Source organism: Rhinolophus ferrumequinum, chromosome 21, assembly GCF_004115265.2.
Source record: "Rhinolophus ferrumequinum isolate MPI-CBG mRhiFer1 chromosome 21, mRhiFer1_v1.p, whole genome shotgun sequence".
Classification (NCBI taxonomy): Eukaryota; Metazoa; Chordata; class Mammalia; order Chiroptera; family Rhinolophidae; genus Rhinolophus; species Rhinolophus ferrumequinum.
Window position 1 is genome coordinate 48,507,873 of NC_046304.1, and position 21,097 is coordinate 48,528,969.

The 21,097-nt window shown below is 46.6% G+C and overlaps 1 protein-coding gene and 1 non-coding gene across 5 annotated transcripts in view; one reads left to right on the forward strand and one right to left on the reverse strand.

Moving 5' to 3' along the window:
• Nucleotides 1–21,097, reverse strand: part of SLC39A11 (solute carrier family 39 member 11) — a 297,599-nt gene that overhangs the window by 135,168 nt on the left and 141,334 nt on the right. The window lies entirely within an intron of this gene.
• LOC117014183 (U6 spliceosomal RNA) lies at nt 5,351–5,452 on the forward strand. Its single transcript, XR_004421474.1, has one exon. It is a non-coding gene; the product is annotated as a U6 spliceosomal RNA (small nuclear RNA).

Here is a 21,097-nt window from a genome sequence, read left to right on the forward strand (position 1 = left end):
TTGTATGGACACACAGATCAGGGTCAGCAAACATTTCTGTAAATGTCCAGATAACAAATAGTTTAGGCTTCGTGGTCATTCCGTCACGGTCCGTACCTACTCAACTCTGCCACTGTACCAGAAAGGGAGCGAGAGACAAAATGGAAATGAGCTGGCCTGTCTGAGCTCCAATAAAACTTTATTTACAAAATCAGGTATTGGGGCAGATTTGGCTGCAGGTTGTACTTTGTGCTCACTATGGTTTGCCTCTTCATGGCCAAGTGAGAACAGGAAGAAGTTCCAGGGAGAATACGCCAGCTTTAGGAGCCTGGCTATCAGGAAAGTCTCCTGAAAGGGCTAGATTGGTGCTTCTAACAACTGGCCTCACGTCGGAATCACCTGGGGAATTAAAAACATCCAGATACCCAGCCTCAGCCACAGACTTATTGGATCGGGATCTCTGGCGGCGGGGCGGGAGGTGGGAGGGTGGAGCCCGCCAACTGGCTTTTGCAAACGGCTCTGGGGTGGAGCTGGTGCAGCGGGTCCACCAGCTGGTGAATGAGAACCACTGGGTCACGTAGCATCAGGGTCTCACCCAGCAGCGGCTCTGAGGCTGCCCCCTTTCATGCCCATGCTACCAGACACCCTTCCAAGATCAACCTCGTTGGAGCACCTGTGACCTCCAGACCCCAGGAGCGTCTCAACTCTTCAGCCACCTTGTATTTCCCAAGCTTTGCCCAGCCCTGGCCTCTGCAAGAACCCTGTAATTCCAAAGTAATTAGCAGACTTTGGGTAACTGACTGCAAGCTCTGCAGGCTTCGCCCCAGGCTACAGAACAAAATAGATATCTGAGGGCAAAGAGAACTTGAACTTGGTCTTCAGGCCCAGACTCGAGTCCATCTTCTCACCCAAGGCTTCTGCCCACGTACGAGGTCGGATAATGAAGTTCACAAACTCATCCCAGAAAAAGTGCTACGTACCTCACTGCTGAATCTCACTACAGTCACCTTCGAAGTGCTCCCCTTGGGAAGCTATGCAGTGATGCCAGCGCCTAGTCCACCCTTCAAAGCAATTTTGGAACTCTTTCTGGAATGGTCTTCAGAGCTGTTGTCATATTACCCTTGATTACCTGAATATTATCAAAATGTCTTCCTTTCAACATTTCCTTTATGTTTGGGTAAAGAAAGAAGTCACTGGGGGCCAGATCAGGGTGAGTAGAGAGGGTGTTCTAATACAATTATTTGTTTACTGGCTAAAAACTCCCTCACAGACAGTGCCGTGTGAGCTGGTGCATTGTCATGATGCAAGAGCCATGAATTGTTGGCGAAAAATTCAGGTCGCCTAATTTTTTCATGCAGCCTTTTCAGCACTTCCAAATAGCAAACTTGGTTAACTGTTTGTCCACTTGGTACAAATTCATAATGAATAATCTCTCTGATACCAAAAAAAGGTTAGCAACATCGGTGCAACAAGCTCACGAACTGAATTGTCCAGCCTCGTAAATCTCCGGTTCCTTACAATGGTCTCCTGGCCATGAAAGGGGGCCAGGTGAACCCCTCTGCCCACAAAGCAGCCAGTCTTCTTGACTGGCCAGTCCTAGGCCTTGGTCACCCACATTTCAACTCAGTCCAAAAGCCTATCTAGAGAAGAGCAGGTTCAGGAAGGGAGGGACCCAGAGGAGCCTGTGAAGAGGCAGCGTGTGCACACGGGCACAGGTGCCCCCTTTCCCACGTGTGGCAAGCCCTTCCTGACCGAAACTGAAGGCTCCAAGACACTGACCACATTCAAGAAAATCACATGGAGAACAACAAGGGACGAGCTGGGGCTGCGACCGGTAGTTGGGTTGTACCTCAATGGAGGAGCTTACTAACCAGGAAGAAATTCCAGTGCAGAATGGAAGTAGTGGGAGCAAACAGCACAGCATTCCCCAAGGGTCAGCAGACAACGTCCCTTTTCTGGGGGAGAGAATGGAGCTCATCACAAAGTGTATTCTGCCACAGAGAACCTGCGACGGGCACACGCACCCGTCTTCTTTGAGGTAGAGAAGAACCCTGTGTTAGCAGTGCCCACAGAGCTAGAGGGGTGAGGCCACCTCAGTGCTCTAATGGACATTCCTGGGCCAGGTGGGCTCAGTGTCAGTCACCGTGGGCCAGTAAGTACAGCGCCATGAGCTCATCACGGAGATGCAAATAAGGTACTCATCGTGTAAATGCAGCTAAATGTCGCTTCTAAAAGTTTCTTTTCTTAATTAGGTAAATATTTCCTAGCAATAATATGTTGGTGCTGTTAATGTGTTCAAGAAACGTTAATGTGTTTCAGACAGAGAGCAAGGCTAACCTTCAGCACAGCCACCCGAACTACAAGGAAAAACAACTACGAGAATGGGGTCCCAACGGATCAAGGAAACCACTCTCCCAAGCTGGGTGTTCTCCATGAGAAAGGACACGAGTCGCATGACACCGTATTCCGGCAAAGGTCTGCCCAGGTTTGACTGGTGGGTGGGGAGTTGACATGGAAAGTTGACAGGCCGGCGTTACCAGAGAGGCACGAGGGTAGAAATGCCAGCCAGATCAGACACCAATTCGCCAGTTGCCACCACCTCCCCATTCGCCAAGTCAGCAAAACGTGATTCCTCAGCAAACCAAGCCACCTGTTTCCCTCACCAGGATTAACGGGGAAGAAAGTTACAGCGACTGTGAGTCCCAAAGGTTTCTTTTTACTCACCTTTTCAGCCTCCACATGGCGTGTGTGTGTGTGTGTGTGTGTGTGTGTGTGTCTGTGTGTCTATGTGTGACAGAGGGGAAAGGGAGAGAGAATATGCACATATGTGTCACATGCTGATGACGACCAATTTATTTGATGTGAAGCGCTCTTTGAATCTCTTCTGGGGACTGTCAATCAAAGCAAAGGATGGGCGGTGGGAGGGGGCGGGCAGGGGCAGGGCAGACACAGCCAAAGGTGCTGGCACGCTGGCTGAAGGCGGCCAGCCCTCCAGTGAGCACAAACCAGGGAGACACGGGAAAGTCCACGGCAGGCTCTCTGGCACTTTCCTCTTTTCTCACCTCTTCAGGGTTCTCGTTCCCTTTTCTCCAAGGTCATGAATGACACAAAGAGCTCGAAGTGTCACTGCATAGAAAGGAGCAGCGAAGAGTGGTTGTGGGGAATAAGAACCTGGGTTCACTCACTGTAAAGCAGCTGTTTCCGCATCCACCTGACCATTTCCTGATTATGCATCTTCGGGGATGTCACTTGATACCCCTGTGCCTCAGTTTCCCCGCTTACCAAACGGGGATGATACTATTACCCACCCTACAGGGCCCTTGTGGGGAGCAGATGAGAGTGGGGGCGGAGCCTCCCTGGCTGGCACATATCAAGCACAACACAAACCGGGTTTCGGCAGTTCCCACAAAGAACTCGCATTACATTTATGAAAATATAAAGGAAAGGCTAATGGCATACTTAGTACACCTAATCCATTCTTGACTTAAATCCAAAAGGGCAGCAGGTCCTGAGTGGAGGAGAAAAAAAAATCAGTTCATAAGGGGATTTGGTAAGGAATGTCAAGTACCATCAAATCCCCATTCTCCATGTCTGCAGAGCAGAACTCGGATATAAAGCGAAGGTTTTTTAAGATTCCACAATCATGTTGACATTTTCAACTTTTCAGAAAGGATGACTGACCTGCTGCGAAAGATAACAGACTTCCTGCCAATAAAAGGAGGGGGCAAGTACCCTGCAAGACCCTCTATTTTACTGAGGAATACAAAGCAGCTTTCCTTTTCTTTCTTTCCTTTTCTTTCAATAGTTGATTTACTTATCTAATGTAGCTTAATTCCGGCTAACATTAATACAAGTTTGCACTTCCTAAAAAATGTTACAACCAGGGAGACGGGGACAAAGTAGGTCACGAGCATCCGTGAAGTGTGCTGGGTGGTTGCTTATCATCCAGAGGAAATTATGATACGTAGACAGACGGACAGACGGATGGATGGATGGTACCTGCACACACATACGCATACATCAGCTATATATTATTTGTATTATATATCTGATGCTATTTCATTAAGCTCTTATGTTCCCATTTTCGGATTTAATATTTTCAAAAATTGTGTGTATGTATACATACTAGGTTGGTGCAAAAGTAATTGTGGTTTAAAAGGTTAACTATAATTGCAAAAATCGCAATTACTTTTGCACCAACCTAATGTGTGTGTGTATGTGTGTGTGTGTGTGTGTGTGTGTATTTCAGCAAGTCACCTTGGAAATTGAAACTTAATGGCTTGATGAAATAGCTTCAGACAGCTAAGTGCCGTGAAGACTGACACCACTCTTTACTCCCTAGATTTCACTGTAAACACAGGTACGAAAGGAAATGGCCAGGAGGAACACTAGTTTCTGGAAACTAACCCATCAGAATGCAGCTCCAAGCTAGGAAAACATATCTTTTTCTCCACCATTGTTGCTTAAGATTTGGGGGCCACCACGTCTTCAGAGCGGCTGTCTTTGTGCCAGGAACGCAGTGGGGCATGATGCCCAGATGCCCAATTGCCTTGGACAGGGCTCCGCGTGGATCTCAGGGTGGGGAGGCCCAGTTCTTGAGCCCTCTGCTATCTGAGGCAGGAGCGCTGGGTCAGAAGGGAGACTGACAGGCAAAGGAAAGGTATCTGAGCTGACCTGAGCTGGCTGGAAGCTAACAGAGCAAAGAAAACAATTGGTTCTGAGATAGTAGGAATACAAGAAACGAGAAATCAAATGGAGTGGGACGTATCCGTGAAATCGGTGTGGGGACAAAGGAGGCCGCCCTGGTGTTCAAGGGGGAGCCCCGCCTGGTGAAATGGTGAGATTTAATGGGGCAGAGCAGAAACATTTGCCCGAACACACTTTCTCAGCCTGTGTCTCCCGAGACAAGCCCAAGGGACACGCAAAGAATGGCTTGGCTCCCACTGGGAAAACAAATGCCACCCAGCCGAAGTTCCCAGAAGGGGAGAGACGTGTCCGGTGAGAGCTCGGTATTCTTTCAGCTTCAGCTAAAAGCAGAAATGCCTTGCTGAAAATGCAGGCTTCAGAAGGCGTGACAGTCCGAGGGACACTGAGATCGTTGCTGACACTCAGAATGTGAAAAAGGACCACAGGGCTGGAAGAGGGAGCGGCAGTGACTCTCAACTCCCATCAGAGCTCTTATTACACAGAAAGAAAAGGGAGGCTGAGGCCACGTGAATGCGCTGAGAGCAGTCTGTGCACCTTCACTGAGCCCAGGCCAAGTTCAGAGTTTCACAGGGGTTCTCGAACTTGAGCGTCTGAAAATGAATCAATGAATGAATGACAACAAAAACCCACACTTGGGGAGCTTGAGCAAAATGCTGACTCTTCTGTTCGTTTCGGCAGCACATACACTAAAATTGGAAAGATACAGAGATTCATATGGTCCCTGTTCAAGGCTGACACCCAGACTGGTGAGGCGTTCCATATTTCTGAAATGGGGAATTGCTAATCAATGGACATAAAATTTCAGTTAAGCAAAATGAAAAAGCTCTAGAGATCTGCTGTGCGACGTTGCACCGTCAAAAATAATTACACTTAAAAATTTGTTAAGAGGGTAAATCTCATGTTAAGCATTTGTACCATAATAAAGTTTAAAAAAAGAAAAGAAATATCAGCTTGATAACTTTCATAAAAATCATATTTAAAAAGAAATTTTTAAGTGCAGATTCTTGGAACTCACAGTAGATCTAGGCAGGGCTCAGGCATCTGTCTGTGTGACAGGCACTCTGGGGAACATAATTTAGGGGAGAAAGAAGGATCCAGGAAAACACAATGGAAACCCATTAAGAATGGACTCGCAAGCTTGTATGTCTGGCCCAGACCTCTTACAACTGTTTACCGAGAATCTTCACTTGGGGGGGGTCTTACCGTCATTTTGTTCATCTTACACCACATGGAACATGTCATCTTTTGCCCAAAACGTGTTCCTTGTCTTACAACTTCTCTTAATATGACAGATTCCATAATCTCCCCCATTTATCAAACCAAACCTCGGGGCTAATGTCAGTGCGGAAAGCCCATGGAAAGTGTCCCGGGAGGACCCACAGACTCAAGGGAAACCCATGGAGAGACACCGGGTGTGAGAGTACCGAGGGGAGGGGCCCGGAGGTGCGCTCTGCCCACGGGATAACCTGCAGATCCTTCGCTCTCCGGTCCCTGAGTCCCGTCCAAAGCACGTGAGCAGGACCAGAAAGTCCAACCGAGACGCAGCTGCCTGGCACATTTCCTTGAAGTTTATTAAAGTGTAGCATTTACCCACCGGAAACCACCTGACATGGCAAGTGCTCACCTCCCCACCAAAGTCTGTCCCACCTGATGCACTGTAGCCCAGACCTGCAGAGAAGTCAGTCTTAGCTTAGAGGAGCTTGTAGGACCGCTCGTGCAGAGGCAGGTAGCAGGGGGGACTACAGTGAGCAGTGCGCCTGCTGCCATGGCAACCCACGATCAACCAGGGATGGGAAAGAACGTGCCCTGTTTAACTGAAACCCAGGCAACGTTTTAACATAAACGCTGCAGAAGTTAATGCTGAGTTAGATTTTCTCCTGTCCTCTTTTCCCCCTTTCTTTTCATGTCACTAAGTGGCTTTTAACCATCCCCTTCCTTCCCACCGAAAAAAGTCATCTCCAAAGATGACACTTTTGATAAACCACTTGAACCGAATCTGCCTCTCCCACACCACGCCCCAACACAAAACAACTAAAATCCCCACATCTCTCCCTGTCGGTAGCTTATTCACCTCAACGATTCTTAGGAATGCACTGGCTTCACCATCACTACCTCACTGCGGGCACCCAGGACAAATATGCTCGCGCTGAGAATCACCTGGGGAATCTGAAAAGGCAGATTCCCTGGCCCCGTCCCCAGAGAGTTGATTTCGGCAAATCAGCAGCAGAGCATAAGCATTTCGTTCTTTCCCCCTTAGCATCCCAGGAAATCCTGACGGAAACAGAGGCCACCCTGTGAGAAATGTGGACCAGCCGATGTGGGCTTTTCCCATAGACTGGTCCTTCATAGGGCAGGCTGAGCTCAGCTACAGCTGGACATCTAATGGCCTGCCACTCACCAAATAAGCCGTGGGACCATGAAAGGGTTAACAGGACACACACACACACACACACACACACACACACACACACACTACTGCAATGGTGAGTTCCCTAACACATGGTCCTGAATATGATGGATTCACACGAAAACACCTCCCAGGGTCATTATCAAGGCATGCCTTCTCCAAGTTGCAAGGTGGAACGGGAAAGCACACATGCTCACACCTCAAAAACATTCACGAATGAACTCAACGGTAATAAAATGAGTCCCCACTCAAAAGTTCCCTTTCTGCCTAACAGCAGAACAGAAATCCTAACCTGCCTCTTCGGTCAGTCTTGGTGATCGTGAACATTTGTTTGTATTTTCATTTTATTGGCAAATTTACGGAAAGGTCAAGTCATGAGTCTCGAAAAAGATCGAAGTCCCTGAAGCTCTAGGAAGTGACGTGGAAGAATGGCTTGTTGCCGGGCAGAACCTGGGACACACAGGACCTGGCAAATGACTACAGAAAAGACGTCACTACCAATGTTTTGCAGACTTAAACTTCTACTAGAGATATGTCTATTTCCAGCAAGATTAAAGATGGAGATAAAACCAAAATCTCCCTCCACAAACACATAGAAATGATGGATGAAATAAACAGACAAACAGAAAGTTTTAAATGCAGAGCTGAGCTTGCAACAAAGAAAGGGGACAATTGATGATAAAGCAGCAATAAGCCAGAGCCTGAACACCAAAACCAGCTCAGAAGCTGCCTAAGGATTAACAAGGGTCCCAGGACACATCCTGGGTGTTACTATGACAGGATGCAAAGATGACGCATTGGACCGCCGAGGCAGGAGATGAAATTCTATAAATGTAAGATTCACGAAATTGTGTCCTAATGTGGAAGAGTGGAAACGAAAAAAATCCATCCAGCATCACAGAGAGACAAGGGACAATCACATGTTTCTGACTAGTCTTTGGAGGGGGAAAAAAAATGCCTGAAGAATAAAAACCAGGGACTTTCTTTCACCTTGAACAGGCCGGAGCTCTGAGTTTCTAGTCTGTGTGTAGGCTAAGAAAACCCCAACCCGAAAACTATGTCCACACGAAAACCTGCGCATGCATGTTTCCAGCAGCTATATTCGTAACGGCCAAAACCTGAAAGCCACCAGGGTTTCCTTCAGTAGGTGATGGATTGGTGAACTGTGGTCCCTCCAGACAACGGAGTATTTATTATTCAGTGTTAAAAAGAAATGAGCTATCAAGCCATGAAAAGACACAGAGGAACCTTAAATGCACATTACTAAGTGAAAGAAGCCAATCTGAAAGGGCCATATACTGTATGATTTCAACTAGATGACATTCTGGAAAAGGCAAAACTATGGAGACAATGACAAGATCAGTGGTTGCCAGGAGGGAGGGTACAGAAGGGGTGAACAGGTAGAGCACAGAGGCTTTTGAGGGTAGTGACACCTTCTGCGTGACACTTAATGGTGGCCGCGTGTCATTATACATTTGTTTAATCCCACAGAATGTACAACACGAAGAGTAAACTGTAAAATAAACTCTGGACTTTGGGTGACTTATGTATGACGTGTCCGTGTACGTCCATCCACTGTATCAAAGGTGCCACTCTGGTGGGGGAATGTTGATAATGGGGGAGGTTAGGAAGGGGTGGGGGCAGGGAGTATATGGGGAATCTCTGTACCTTCAGATCAGTTTTGCTGTGAACCTAAAACTGCTCTAAAAAATATAATCTATTTAAAAAAAAAAAACCAATGACAATACTAGTGACTTGTAAGGAGATATCAAAACAAGGTGGAACGAAAATATTAGAAAAAATAACATGGAAGATGATGGAGTAAACCAAGTTCAAGAATTCTAAGGTCCTAAAAAATTGCTAGGGAGGAGGGCAGAGATACTGATTAATTTTGAACATCATGAAGTCAAATACACGTGTTAAAAAAATGAAGGCTGCCACAAAAAAAGAAATTGAGTTAAAAACTTCCAAACCGATACAGGTTAAGGAAACAAAGAGGAAGATATAGAAATGTCTATTAACCCAATAAAGTAGAAGAAAAGGGAAGGGAATGCATGGTAAATAGAACAGTGTAAGACATGGAGAAGCACGATAAATCTGGGATGACATAGCAGCCTCCACAGTTTGTCACCAAGGTAAACAGCCTCTGGTGTGTTGGACTAAGTGCAAATGCCACACACACACACACATTACATGCAAAATGATATCGCCGGTAAAGACTACTGAAGAGGATCAGGATATGCCATCCCAAAATATACCATTTTGGCACAAGGATGATTCTGAGCTTAAGGCAACTGAGAAACAGCAGACACGGAGAAGCTCTCTAGCCTCTCCCTTTTTCTGCCTAAGAGCAGGGATACATTGTCCTTTGTAAAGGTGACATACATTTTCACTTGTCAAGGTGCCTCCCCTCCCTGTACCAGAAAGAGAACACCAGAGAGGACCTGAGACTGCATAACCAGCCTTACTAAATAACCCTGGTCTCCCATTAGCTTCCCCTGTATCTCTGTTTCCTACAATGTATGGCCCCTAGAAGCCCAAAATCTTTTTTTCTTTGTCTCGTCACTCCAACACAATTTATTACCCTTTATTAAAATGGTATAGAAGCTCTCAACCCTAACCACTTCTTTAGGTTTTCATGTCTGTTCTGTGGAGCCCTCGTGCATGTAAAATTAAAAATAAAATCTGGATGCTTTTCTCGTGTTAATCTGTCTTTTGTCAGTTTAATTCACAGTCACTAGGCACAGAACATAAAGAGAGTAGAGAGGTAAGGGGTTTTTTTTCCCCATCTTCTACACTGTCAAATTATCAAGGAACAAATAATCTCAATCCCATGCTTACTATTCCAGAGAATCAATGGAAAAAGGAAGAGAAGGAGGAGGAGGAGGAAGAGGGAGAGGAGAACAGAAACTCCCCAACTCTGGATGAAGCTGGCATAACCTTAATATTTAAACCGGAGAAATAAAACACATGAAAATTTTAGGCCATACTCACTTAACAGCATAGATGCAAACTGCGATGGATAAAAAAGGAACTACCTTTTTATCCATATCAAAAGGTATCTGTCAAAAATCTATAGTAAATATCACATTAATGGTAAAAACAGAGAAATGTTCTCTCTGGCATTCATGTAATAGGCAGAATTCTAGAGAGAGCACCCAAGATGCTCCCCTCCCCCTTGCATACACAGCTTGCATAAATAATCACCTTTGGGCTTTTAGGGAGGACAAACAGCGGGAAGGTAAATACTCATTTGAGGAGGAACCATTGGAAGGTAGGGTTGCTCAGTAAGGTCTGTTCTATGGATTCCTCTGGGGCCTTCTCTGGGCTGCTGAGTCTCTCGTGATGACAAGTCCTCTGCCCTTCCTGGTACAAGGAGGCCCCTTTTTCATGGGAAATTGTACGTCCATTCCTGCATCTGTCGTTTATCAAGCCTCTTCAGCTCCAAATCATCAATATGCTGAAGTGGCATATTTTGGGGTGCCATGCTCCAATCCCCTACATTCTCAAATATCAGGGGGCATGTTAAATACGGAACCCTGGGCTCCCTCCCCAGAGAATCGGGTACTCCGAGCCAGTGGCAGATTCCTTTCTTTAAGAAATGGCACTCTTAAAATTGATTTTCTGAAGGCAAAAATAACAGACAAGAAAAGAAACTGCTACGGAATCCCACTGCCCAGCTAATCCCTGCTGACACTGAAAAGCATGAAAGTAACACGGACACGTGGTTAGAAATGCAAATAGAAGACAAGGGTTGACATGAAAACTAGGGGTCCCCTTCCCAGCCCCAAGTCACCACTGATTCTCATGTATTCTTCCAGAAAAAAATAGTACATTAATTCCAGGACATAGTTTTCTTTTCTTTTAACCAAAAGGAATGATATTGTTTCCAGTTTTGTAGTTCACTTTTTTTTTTGGCTTAATATAACCTGTAGGTTTTTCTACATCTTCATTTTAAAAACCTACCTTGTTCATTTAAATAGGTTTAAAAATGTAGTAAAAGAATCACATGTTCAATCTGTGCTTAAGATTCTAAAGTGGGGGAGGGGGGCGGTCAGCAGGCCAACTGACCCACCTGGACCCGGAAGACCAGTCCATGCCCGGGGACCCCTCTCAGGCTGCGATGTCGATCCCGCAGAGGCCTTGGAAGTGCTCCCACATCTCCCCGACAAACAGAGCCCCAGCAGACCTCGGACCGTCCTGCATTTAGGCATGTTTCTATCCAGACTGTTTATCCACCTATAAGGGTCTTGGAATAACTGCCGGGGAAATTATTCCTGCCTTTGTAGCTCTGAAAAAGCTCTGCCTGGAGGCAATTTGCTCATTTGCAGAGCATCAGGGAGGACCATGCATCCATTTGCAATCTTGGTTCAATGCCAGAGCCAAAGGAGCGGCCAAGAGTGTGGTCGCACCCAGTCCCAGGTGCTGTCCAGATGCAGAGAGACCGCTCCTCCCTCCTCCTTTCGGACACACTCTCCTGTAGCTCTTTGGCTGACTGCTAAGTCGCTCCGAAGACAATGCTGTTACTGATTGCCTGAGGCACCATTTTGCAGTCTCACTCATCTTGGAGTTGGAAACAGTGTGCCTGCCAATGAGCCTATGATATGCTTCCCCTAATTACCTCCAAACATCTTTGGCAGTCCGCCTTCCCTGGCTGCAGCGACGGTGCCCATCCTCAGGGGTCTGCAGGTGGAGAGGGGAAGGCAGGCGGTCCCATCCAGCAGACAGAGTCCTGGAGGTGAAGGGAGCTGGAAGCCAAGACCCACACCCCGAGATTTATGGATCTTCTGGGGTGTGTCCCAAATCTCAGCTCACGCCTCACCCACATCCTCTGGGGGAGCCTTGCCCCCACGCGAGAGAACCTGGGATACAGGCGTGCTCTGCAATGCTCCCCACGAGTGGTCAGGCAACTGGACCAGGCAGGTACCACTCACCAACTCTGCCGAATTCTCAGACTCAACTATTCTCCTGAACTGAGGTTGTGGCAACATGGGAGCTGTGGGGAAGTCCTTAGCAGGCTACGGCACAGCGGAGAAAGCAGAGGGCAAGCAGAAGACACCTTGGTGAGGAGGCAAAGAAGAACGACTGAACACGCACCATCAGCTTCACACTTCCGGAGCCCAGTGCCCCATGCAGCCCAACCGATCTCAGGGTCCCCGTGGAGTCTGTGTCCTTAAAACACACTGTCTCTCTTCCGCCAGCCAGTCTGAAGGAGGCTGCCCTCCCTTTCAACCACAAGCTCCTTCCCTGGTCAAGACAAAACCTCAGTGATGATAAAGTCTTGACGGCTGATGGTGGAACAAGAGAACAGCGGGTTGGAAATGACCACGGAAATGTTTGCCCAAGAAAAGCAAGCTTCTGGGACAGGGGAGCGTGGATGAGAGGCCCAGAGTCCACTCTGCTTCCCCTGCTGCACGCAGGGCCATCTCTCCGTATTCTCTGTCACCCCAGACCTGTGCCTAAATCCCAGGAAAGTTCAGTCCTCGGCAAGGCTGAATGCTCAGAGGACGACAACCTGGGCATCGACTTGCAAGGCTGTCGTGCAAAGCTCAGGCACCAGGAAAAAGGAAAATTCTGTTCCCTGGTAAACCAAGGTCCTATAAATCTGCTGTTTTGCAGGTGAAGGGGTTGATACATAGGACCTGGGAGTTACGAGTCCAGAGGGAAAACTACTAAAAGCCTGTCTTCCATGATCACCTTCAAAACCTTGCTTCCAAAGAAACCACCAGGAACGACTCTGTGAGGAGAGAGCTGTGACCCAACGAGCAGAAGTGCTCTCGGTCGGGGGAGGACGGTGGTGATGTGGGGTGCCGTCTGTGCTGGCCATACCTCCCCAAGGGCCCTGCTCTCTGCACCTCCCCAGGAAAAAGGGCAGAGCCAGGGTCCCCCAGCCGACTGTGGACAAAGCAAGTAGGACAAGATTGTAGAGTTCGGGACCCAATCATTTCTAGTTCTTTCCCCTGAAAATATGGCCTAGTAGTTTTATACCCCCAAAAAAAGCTAAGGTATGTTCTAGTGGCTGCAGATTGAATAAACCAGGGGGAGAGAGGAACCTCACAACCAAAAACACCCAGGCAGGTAAATATATTTCAAACACGGTAGGGGAGAAACAGCAAATCACTGTGGAGAAAGAAATGCCGGAGACAGGGGCTTTTTTTGGAGAAGGAAAAGCTGGTGCAATTAGACTGGATGCTGGAATAACATTTTGAAGGTGAGGGGAAGTCCCGTGGAATGTAATGAAGTGAACCGTATACATTATTTTAAATCCTGTTCGCATTAACTCTGTAAATATTCCACTTAATTCATCATTATTGAATGTGCCAGCCAAGCTGCAGGGTAAAACTACAGCCCAAAGTTTAATTACATCCAGGCAGAGTGGAACATTTTTCTTGTCCCCAAGAGCTGCCAAAAGAAAAAGATGTCGTTTTCATAAAGGCCAGGGTGACAGGTACCTTTCCGAAAACAGCTGCCACCCTCTTGGGGATTTCCTAGGAGGGCAAAGGGACCCTGAAACTCCCTGAACCCAGGATCTCCAGCATATGCCAACAGACTTGCAAAGCGAGACACAGTTTTATGGAAAAGCCATTCAAATCCCGTGATGCCAAAGGCCCCACAATCCATCCACCCTTCTGGTCCCACCTCACATAGGCACACAGTGCCACGTGTAAGCTACATTCATGCGGCTCTCACTGATCACCCCGTGTGTGTGTGTGTGTGTGCGCGCGCACGCTCATTTAGTAATGACTACCTATCGTGGAGTCAGGCTTTCTTTCCTCGTTTCCTTCGTTTTCCCTTTCAATGCTTACGGGATTAGCACGACTTTCCGTAGGGGTCAAAGTTAAGTCCAGGGGATGCAACTACATCTGCTCCCATGTAACTCCTCCTGACGACCAGGAGGTGAGCACTTCAATTCCCTGAGATTTCAGGTGCAAACCTGACTCCCGAAAGCCCTGAAATAATTGCAGTCCCCATCTCCATCCCTCTAACGGTAACAGTCCACTGTGAACTGTTTTCCATCAGACCCAACAAGTCAGAAGGTCAAGTGGGTGAGCACAGAAGTAGTCCATTGCAAGAAGGAAGGGGTACGTTCAGGACCGAACATAAGCAGGGCCAGAGGAATGTTCCCTTTTTTCCCTCGAGACCTCACCATGCTCTGCCATGTCCAAAAACGTCCAGGTCACTGGGTGGAAATAAAGGTTGGATTAGGATGGTCGGGGAAGGAATAAATAAAGAGCTGCTGTGGTACTTATGGGGAGAAGTGGGCAGCAGCCAAATGCTTCATATCAGGGGTTCACTTCCTCTGACCGCAAAACCAAAATCAAGTAGGGAAGAGCCAAACGAGCATGTTATTAAGTTCTAAATGTTTGACTCTGCTTGTTAGATTATAGTGCTAGCGGGGCGACAACCATGGAAACTTACAGCCTATAGGGACCCTTTCAATTTCCCTGAGCCCACAGCCATGAAGAAAAGCCCCCAGGCCAGCCACGCACTCAGCACATGTAGGTCCTTAGTGATGAGACACGAGCTAAGAGAAAACGCCTAATGTGAGTTAGTATTCCACTTTATTTCGCTAAAACCTAATTAAGTACCATCTTACAAGAGATTCAAAAGCAGCAACCCACATGCTTTTAAAGATCATTGTATGTATCTGAGAAAGACACGTTAAGTCCCAAGTTCTACTGAGGAAAGCTGGTGTGTGTTAGGGGTGGGCTTTTGAGGGAAAATGCTGCAAAAGGCTTCGAGATGAATCGTTCATGTCTTTCCAATCTAACTAACTACCTCTCTCTTGCCCTCTCTTCTAGGTTTCCTTCCATCTTCCCTTTCCCCTTAAGCCACTGCTTCGTGACCACCCATCACACTGGGTCTTTGAACAGTAACTCACAAGGCAAAACTATTGGTGGCTTTATAATCGGGCCTATTTCCCTGAATCCTTTGAAATGTGGGCAATTAGACCCTCAGATCCAATTATCTCCACTCTGGTCAGTGTCACACTAAAGTGGGGGAAAAGGGGCCCAAGTCTCTTTTTTGCAGTCAGTTTGTGACACTCCATTGAAACCCATCAATTATTTTTTTTTCCCCAGTAATTCATGAGGTAATTGGGATGGAAAAAAAAAATCTGCAGTTGGGCAAGAGGAAAAAATTGCAGGTAATTTTCGAAGAAAAACATTTTTAGACACCGGACTCATGTCCCTACTGGGAGCCCATCAGACACGCTTCAGAGTCACGATGGATTTAGACAGAGCCCTGAGACGAGGGTGCTTATTTCTGGCTCTGTGGTTGGCTCGTGTTTTCACACCAAGGACAAGTGACTGAACGGGACGTCACCTTTGCTGTGAAGACAGCATGAGGGGATCCCCTCTTCTCCAGAACCAGGGCCGCTCGCTGACAAGAAAGGAAGCTCCTGCAGACATGACAGCTCTGTCACTTACACTGTTAGCTTTCCCTGCCACAGTGGAAAGGGGCTCTTGACGTTCACTTCTCTTGGACATTTCGCATATTTCAAGAACGTACACAAGCTTCCCAGCCCCCGGGGCCTTCTTGCTGCTTGAACACACCAAGCTTGCCCCTGCCTCAGGGCCTGTGTTTCTGCTTTGCCCTCTCCATCTGGTATTCTCGTCCTCCAGACTCCCAGATGGCGTGTCCCCTTCCTCTCGCTGGCCCTTATTCACAGGTCGTCTTTTCAGTGAACAATCTCAACATCCCACTTAAAACGTCAGCAACCCTCCAACTCGCCTTTCCTGTCTTATTTTTCTCCACGGCACTCACTGCTCTGTAGTTCCCACACGGTCTGCCTTTGCACCTTGCCTACTACTGGTGCTCCCAACACAAACACGAGCTCTGCGAGGGCAAGGGGTTTGCCGATTTGTTTCATGTTATATCCTTAGTACCTGACATGTAGATGCTCGGTGAATGTTTCCTGAATAAAGTCACAAATGAACAGAAACCCTGTGTAATTAAAGCAGTCTGAGGTATTTCAGCTGCTCCTTTGCAGCAGCAGCCTTTAAAAATGAAGGCAGAGTCTTCAACAGAAAATCTTCCAGGGGGAAAAATATGGTCTCAACGCAGAGGAAAAAAGGGATCATCTCAAGGGATGGCAAGGAGGGTCCAGAAGATGGCGGGGAAAGAGGAACCTGAGGGTGGCAGGGCGGTCATGTGTGCTTTCCTATCCCTGGAAGAGTGAGACAGACTTTAGCTTCCTGAGCTGCTGCTTCCATTGTTTCACGTAGATAAATGACAGGCTGACATGCAGATCTGGATCCTTTCCTACACACCTTAGGGGGCTACCGTGCTGGTCGCCCTTGTTCTACCACAAAAATACTCCTTCAAAGTCCATGGAGGTAACACCCGTTTGAGAGCTGCAGACCCAGACAGGGCAGAGGATAACAAAAGGATAGGTGTCTCTCTTTTTCTCCCCATTTTTAGCGACTCTCATTCCTTTCTCCCTTCTACACCCTCCTGCACTAGTTAATTCTGCATTCCTCCTCTGCAAACAGCGTGAAAGTAATTCCTCCTCCTCTTTAATAATGAATTTGTTCTCAACGTTCTTGGCAGCTGAAGTGGTCTGTACTGTTGCACCTTAAACTCCTATTAGGGAGATAAACAGAATGCTACATGTCAGTATCTAAATGGTTCTCGCATCTGTCATGGACAGCAGGGTGGTCCTGGGATTACAGTACAAGAAATCCCCTTCCATTCATCAAGAGTATCTGCTTTGGTCTGGGGTCTGTCAGAGGGTCCTGTCGTCAGTCTGAATTGCTGGGGCCAAGGAGGTGACCCTCAGCGGTGCCCGTCTCCAGAACGGATTCTTGGAAAGATCAGGACTAGCTTCTCATGACAACAACCTAGGAGACTGGGGACTGGAGAGCGGCGTCTGAGACCCAGGAACTCTTGTGAGACGACCTGGCAGTGGCGTCATTACTTCTGTGTATACCCTTGGCTCTGCCCAGGTGGCAGCACCTTGACCCCGGCCTCCGAGAAGGCATTGATTCAAAGAACAAAGGCAGGACACGTAGAACAGGATTTACCCATCAATGCACGTGACCTCACACCGACAGGGGGCCAACTAAACGTGAGCTTTCCTCTTTCCCCAGGTGGCTCCCACATCTTGTCACTAAACAGTGATGTTTCACTTTTGTCTGTGATTACAGATGTCTTTGAGAATTTGATGAAAGGCTCCGCCCATCTCTTAGAAAAATGTACATATACACAAAAATTTCTTGCAAGTCCAAATGGTTATTAATTAGTCATGGGTTCTTCACTCCTGTCCTAGGGACAAAGGGTTGCAGAGACAGAAGCTCCAAGACGCTGTATGAAGGAGCTTCTGGCCAGCAAGACCTCCACCGGTATCCCACGTCTTGGAGCAAATGCTCAGCTGACTCTGATCCCGTAACTACAAAACCAACATCAAATTTTGAGCAAAGGTAAGTTCACTTCCTACCGTACTTTGGATTTTCCCTTAGACTTGAAAGCTAAATCCAATGAAAAATTAACCCACACATAGAAAGCTTACAGTTTTTCCTACTGGTACCTAGGCTTTTCGATATCAGCTACGACTTAGGCCTAAAGAACTAATACAAGTACGTACAATAAACGACGTGGAATGGCAGAACACTAAATTTAGAACATTTTTCACAAACGTACTTAAAATATTTTTGAGACATGGTGGCATTGCGCTGTGGTTACTCTGAATCTCTGCCAGATGAAATGAAAACAAAAAATATTCCAGCGTCTTTTTAAAACATCACATTTCATTGCAGCTTTGCTGCCCCTGGAAACCTGTGAGAGAAAGATGACGACCTCCATTTGGGAAGACATCATAGGAGAGTCTTCGTTCAACTGCTATTTAAACGTGAAGCAAAACATACGCTGCTGAACATTCATACTAATCCACTTCAATAGCAATATGCTGCACCTCTTGAAAAGCGAAGGACAAACCAACCTTACCAACAACCAAACACCTCCTCATCCTACAGGATTTAAGGACCTGGAGAGACTTGGACATGAAGTCTAATAAAGCTGAACTTTCTCTGGGAGAGACTGACAAACAGGACAGACAAGCAGCCTGAAGAAATCAGCTGCTCTGACAAACCTACGCTGTCGCAGACAGGCCAGAGAGACACACCGGGCCTTGCAGCCCAAGCTGCAGTCCAGACGGATCAAACGCAGCATTGCCTGAGTGAGGACCCACGTGAGACGTGGGCGCTGCTCTGAACTGCAGAAAAGCTCTGCGTTACTAGACTAGGACTACTAAACTACCTAGACTGGGAGACGCCTGGGTGGCGTTTTATGACTCACCCAGGCATCTCACAGGCACACTGAGGAGGCTTTGGCTGTATTTGTTGACTGTCCGAGACGCTACATCTGCACAAGGAAGAAAGACGGCCTTGGTGCACTCACTCCTGGGGTGCCCCTATTCCAGCCACTGTCTGAGGCATGCTGGAGATGGAGGGATGAACAGAGACCAAGTCACTGCCTTAAAAACACTCATGCTCTAGTGCATCTGCTGGGAGAGAAGTATGTGGATAGTCCTCATACAAAGTGGCGCTCCTGGTGTTCGGTTTGCTGCGGCACTGCAGTAGCAAGAGAAAGTCACTCTTGACTCGACCTGCGAAGTCCAAGAAGTCTTGAGATCAGAAGAGATGCCTGCACCATCTTGAAAGAGAAAGAAAGGGTTCTCTAGACAGAAGGAACATTTCTTCGAAGCAAGGAAATGTAAAAGAATGAGGCACTCCGTCTGGAACCTCAGGTAGCCCCACGTATATGAGGAAAAATGAGAGACGATGCGATTAAGACAGGCGAGAGACAGATAATAAAAGCTTTTTCTCTCATGTGAAGGATTTTGGACTTTATCCTACAACTGTTGGAAAAGGTTAAGCCCTAAATAGAAAAAATCACGGCATCAATTCTGCGTTTTTGAAAGTTCACATTTGCAGCAGTATGGTGACAGATTCGAGGTAAGAGCCACATCAACTCCTATATCCAGTGGTACATCCCTTGGAGGTTTCAACATGACCAGAATAAAGGCAGATGGGTACTTCTAGGCCTGTATTCACTACGAGTCAGTAAGACTGAAAGGTGTTCATTAAAAAACGTGCGTGACATTCTTTCCTTGTTTTTGAAATGGAAAAGATGACATCTGCCTCAACTACAAACCTGATGTATGAAGATGACACAGACATATCAAATACATTTCACACAATCAGAATGCAACAAAGTATTACTGCGGCTAGAATTCAAATACATCTGCTACATATTAATCAAAATCATAGGGTTCCGTGACTAAGTATCTTAACTATAATCTCATCTTTGCCAATACGTGTTCCAGAGAAGGAAAGTTCTGTGAGCTAAAACAGACAAGGAAAACTACTTTTCATAGTCAGATAAACACAAACTGTATGTTTAGAAGTGTCTGTTTACAGCAAAACTGGAGTAACAGGGATTGAATTTGCCCTTCCACCTAACACAAACCAAAACAAAACAGGCAAAATACAGGAAACCCCATTTTCAAGTGAGCAACAGACAATAAAAGACAACGGTCTCTGAGAGGCGGGGAATCAAATAAGAGAACCCTACAATTTTCCCAGCTCCCCACCTTGAGGGAGCTCCCAGGAGGCAGAGCCAGGACAGGGACCCCAGGTGGAACCTGGCAGACTCCCTGAGTTGGGCAGCGTTGGGGACACAAAAGCACATGGAAAGACACTCATTAGTCAGCGGTGAAATGCAAGTTCAAACCACAAGGAAATATCATTACACACCTATTAAGCTAAGATTATAAAGATTGAACATACTAAGTGTTGGGAGGACGTGGAGGGACTGGAACGCTCACCAATGGCCAAGAGCAATAGAAAATGGCAGAACCACTTTGGAAAGCTATTTGGCGATTTCTTAAAACGTTAAACATACACCTACCCTAAGATCCAGCCATTCTACTCCTACGTATTTATCCAAAAGAACAAAAAAAAGGCATATGTCCATACACAGACTTGTGCTTGTGCATGAATGTTCACTGCAGCTTTGTTTGTAATAGCCCCAACTGGAAACAACCTAAATGTGTCAGTAGTGAAGGGACAAACATATCTGATATAACCATACAATGAAATTTAACCGCGATACGAAGGAATTCATGGCGGTGATGTTCTCACAGGTGTATACACATGTCAGAAGTCACCAGATTGTACCCTTGAAATGTGTGCAGTTTATTACGTGTCTGTCGTACCTCAGGAAGTTATTTACGGTGTTTGGAAAATTCTGGGTTAAATCACGTGAAGTGAGTTTCTTCTCGGTAGGATTTCCACAGCCTCTGTGGAAATGTGAGTGTTAAGTGAGGATTATTATTCTGCCAAAAGACAATATACGACACTTCACAAACCTCTTCCAATCCTTTTATTATTTTAATGAACATCTTGTGAAGCTGGCATTCCACAGATCACTGTGGGAAATATGACAGAATCCGTGGTTGACTCAGAAATTTCTCAGTTGCAAATGACAAGAAGATGCCTTCTAAATTGTCTTCAAAACAAGAGAGGTCCCCAATTTCATAAAACCTGCTCTAATATATGTGAAAACATGCCAGCGCTCAAATAAATGTGTGTACTTTGCCTCACAGGCAAAATACTTTAGCTTCTCTCTTAGAGCTCCAGATCCTGTTATTCTTTCTTCAGTCTCTACTGAACAGGAAGGTACTGGCTAGGACTTACTAGTGGGTTTCATTCCTCCATCCTGTAACATCTGTTAGAGGTGGGTGTTATCGTCAGTAACAGTAATACTAAATTATCTGAGCCCTCCGGAGTACGGCATTCTAAGGGAGCAATTGAAACAGCAACTTTTTCCTTCTTTAAGAAACACACTACATATACAGTTGTCAGTCGCCCTTTATGCGTGGATTCTCTTTCCACAGTTTCAGTTACCCATGGTCCACAAGGGTTCGAAAATACTAAATGGAAACTTCCAGAAATAAACAATTCATAGGTTTTAAATTGTACACCGTGCTAAGTAGCGTGACGA